This window comes from Protobothrops mucrosquamatus, unplaced genomic scaffold (assembly GCF_001527695.2).
Source record: "Protobothrops mucrosquamatus isolate PMUCROS unplaced genomic scaffold, P.Mucros_1.0 scaffold25, whole genome shotgun sequence".
Classification (NCBI taxonomy): domain Eukaryota; kingdom Metazoa; phylum Chordata; class Lepidosauria; order Squamata; family Viperidae; genus Protobothrops; species Protobothrops mucrosquamatus.
In genome coordinates this window covers 1722086-1725858 of record NW_015386410.1, presented here as the reverse complement: position 1 = coordinate 1725858, position 3773 = coordinate 1722086, and the positions used below count along the sequence as shown (strand labels likewise).

Genomic DNA, 3773 nt, shown 5'->3' with positions numbered 1-3773 from the left:
TGATCAAAATTCGGATGCTTGGCAACTGGTTCATATTTACGATGGTTGCAGTGTCCCGGGGGTCACATGATCCCCTTTTGCAACCCTCTGACAAGCCAAGTCAATGGGGAAGGCAGATTCACTTAACAGCCGTGTTACTAACTTAACAACTGCGGGGATCACTTAACTACTGTAGCAAAAGAAGGCCGTAAAATGGGTCAAAACTCACTCAACGTCTTGCTTAGCAATGGAAATTTTGGGCCCCACTGTGGTCATAGGTCAAGGACTCCCCGTATCCGCCTCTCCTGGCAACTACTGGCCAAAATGAGCCGGAGGCATGACATAAGGGAGCGCCCCAGCCCTCTCGAAAAGCCGGACGTCTCTCAAGCGACCCCCCCCCCTTTCCCCACTTCCCTTCTCGGAGGCGTCAGGCCAGCCACGCGCTCTCTGCTCCCACCCACCTGGCCAGAAGCCAAGGGCAGGGCGAGGAGAACGTGGTACGAGCAGGGTGAACTAAATTTGTATTAAAAAGAGAGAGAGAAAAAAAGCAAGCGGGGGCAGTCCAGAGGAAAAAAACGTCGGAAGAAGTCCTGAGCGCCAGGGAGACCGATCGGCTGCACCACTGCCCAGCCCTGCGCTGCCAACAGGTAACTAAACCCGCCCGGCTGGGTGGGCGGGAAGGAGGGAAAGTTGTGAGTGGGTCGTTCTGAGACCGATCAAAGTAGGAATCGGTGTGTGTGTGTGTGTGTGTACACACTTTCGGAGGGGCTTTAGGAGGGAGGGGTGCGAGATCTCATCCGCTTAGACTTGGCGAAGGGGGACTCGTGAAAGGCGGGAAGGCAACGAAGGACAGCAGGCGATTGCTGTACTTTCTGGAAAAGGATCGGGAGAAGGGAGAGAAACGGCGCCGTCCTTTCAGACGGCCGACCTACTCGCTCCCCTCCCCGCCATCTATTCTAACCCCCTAGATCCCCCCCCATCCTTTCTCCAGCTTCATTATCATTCGCGCCTTGCTTTCCGGACGCGGGTCGTTGCCTTCGCTGGAGTTTTTTTTAAAATTGTTTGTCACCGTATTTTGTCTAGCCTGTTAACAGCAGTCTTAAAAAAAAGAAGAAGAGTCCGAAGATACCTTTTGCTTCCATCCCTCCATCAACTTTTCATTTAAAATTATTGGGGGGGGGGAGGGGGAGGAACTGGAATAGCCATTTCCTGAATCCCCAAATTTTAGCCAATCGTGATTCTTAACAGATTTTCAAAACGCTAATTCTTGGGAGGCAGGGGGATGTTGGAAAACTAGCAGGAGGCTGGAGTGCGAGAAAGTTTGGCATAAAATAAACTTTTAGGGCTTTCAGTTCTGCCCTTATTCCACACCAACTGTACTGGGGAAAAATCTGGGTGTGAAAAGTTGTAAGGAAGGGGGTGGATGCGTAGGAGCTGCTGCTAAAAGTTGTCATTCAGCAACATCTGGAAAACTACAGATTCCCCACATCTGGATTATGTTCTCCTTAAAATGGGTCTATTGTATCACAATCAAATGCAAAACCCAACTCGCTTATTGTTAATGCTGTGCCCTGTTAAGTAACTTACAGTATATACAGACAGCTTTTGAAAAGGGCCTTGCAGTGAAAATGCTGGATTTCATGCAGATCGCCTTATAACTTTAAGATTTAAATACAGTTAGTCCTCAAATTAAAACCCCAACTGAGACCAGAATTTCGGTTGCTAAGCAAGGTGGTTGTTAAGTGTGTCACGCCCAATTTTACCTTTTTTGCCATGATTGTTAAGTGAAGTGAAGTGAAGGCAGTTAAGTGATAGTTAAGTGAGTCTGTCTTTTCCCATTAACTTTGGTTGTCAGAAGCCAGCTGGGAAGGTCCCAATGGTGATCATGTGACTCTGGGCTGCAGCAATCATTCTAAATACATGCTGGTTGCCAAGCGCCCACAATTTTGATCACATGATCATAGGGATACCGTGATGGTTGTAAGTGCAAAGAATGGTTGTAGATCACTTTTTTGACTGCTCTTGTAACTTCTAACTGTCACTAAATGAATGGTGGTAAGTCAAGGACTGCCTGTAGAATTTTAACTTAAATCTGGAGCCCAACGCACACATACTCAGAAAAAAAGTCTCATTGGCTATATATTTTGCTGAATAAATATGTACAGAATATTGTGTACTGGAAACTATAGTTCATTCTATGCAAACTTACGTCTCTTCAAATACAACAGTGCTTGCTTTTAAGCTTATGCTGCACTATTCAAGGTTTCCCCTTAGTTTTTGCAGGGCAGGGAGTGCTGCTAAGTTTGCAGAACTTATTTTTGTGCATGTTACCTTATAATTATGCAGTGTTAAGCATCTTTGCAGAGTAACCAAACTTTCCAAGAACTGGGGGTCTTTTGATTTAGCAGTCAGTTAACTCTTTCACAGCCTTCCTAGCCTAGCTATCTTCTGATCACCTCCTGGACTGGAGAAGGTTGTTTACTGCCTGTGTCAGGAAACTCCAATTACTTGGTGGGGAATTAATTACTCAAGGAAGGGAACACCTTTTTCTTCTGAAAAACGTATCTTGGCAGTTATGTCCATGTAAAACAGAAAGCAGAAGAGAATTTTAACAATCAAAGTTTAGTCCATGGAGAATTTCTGTTTAGATTACAGATGAAGGAAATGCCCCTTCAAACATAATATTGCCGCATTAATGAAGAAGCAGATCTGAATGAAAAGGCCATCACATGGTGGATAATGAGATCCGCTAAACTGCAGTCCTACTCTGAGTTGACATATCTGTGGTTATCCTCTTGTTTACACTCATATTGTCCAATTGACCTCCCCCTCCCAGATATATTGGGACTACAGCTCCCAGAATTCTCAGCTATAGAAGACTTAGCTCTCTCAGCCCACCAGACTGGGCCTCTTATTTTATTCTGAAACAGGGATACTTAACCTGGAGTCCATAGAGTTGAGTGTCCATGCATAGATTTCACACGTGTGTGTGTGTGTGTGTGTGTGTGTGTGTGTGTGTGTGTGTGTGTGTATTCCGGAACCATGAACTAAGATGCCTTGTAGTTTTGGTACGGACAGCATAAACTCAATGAGGATGATTTTAAAACAATATTTATTTCCAGGAATCCTTAGCAGAGACTTACTTTGCAGAAGATACATCTGAATCATTAGAATATTGTTCATCCCCATAAGTAAAGAAATAGTGAATTCCTCCATCTTGTGTAGAATCACATGTTGGCACGGAGCCATGCAGAGATAATACAAAAGGCACAAAGCCAGGAAGTACAGTCATAAACTTTGAAACTCCTCCCACTTAACTAGCTAAGCTATAACTACATTACCCATAAGCCATCTCTTAAGGAAACAGCGTTTAACCCTTTAAATGCCAAACATTCTAACATACAGATCTTAAGCTAATATATGCTCTGGCCAGAGTTATACTGGTCCAGCACAATGTGTCTGTGGACTTTGATGGGATAACATTTACAACTGATTTCACTATTTTATTTTATACATTTAAAAACATGTTTCTGAGAAGCGGCTTGTAGGTTTCACCTGGCTCCAAAAAGGGCCCAAGCCACAAAAGGTTAAGATGGGGTCTGGATGGGGAGGAACAGACTCAGGCTCAACCCTTCCAAGACCGAGTGGCTGTGGTTGCCGGCGCCTCGGCATAGTCAGCTGACTCCATCGCTGACTATAGGGGGCGAAATTTTGGCCCCCTCAGAGAGGGCGCGCAACTTGGGAGTCCTCCTGGATTCACGGCTGACATTGGATGACCATTTGTCGGCCATGAC

The 3773-nt window shown here is 45.2% G+C and overlaps 1 protein-coding gene across 1 annotated transcript in view; it reads left to right on the top strand.

Moving 5' to 3' along the window:
• The first annotated feature begins 605 nt into the window (after positions 1–605).
• LOC107283112 (epithelial membrane protein 3-like) overlaps positions 606–3773 on the top strand; it is a 17484-nt gene continuing 14316 nt past the window's right edge. The window contains exon 1 of the mRNA XM_015810964.1: positions 606–626. The gene's annotated coding sequence lies outside the window, so the exon portion shown is untranslated. The remainder of the gene's footprint in view (positions 627–3773) is intronic.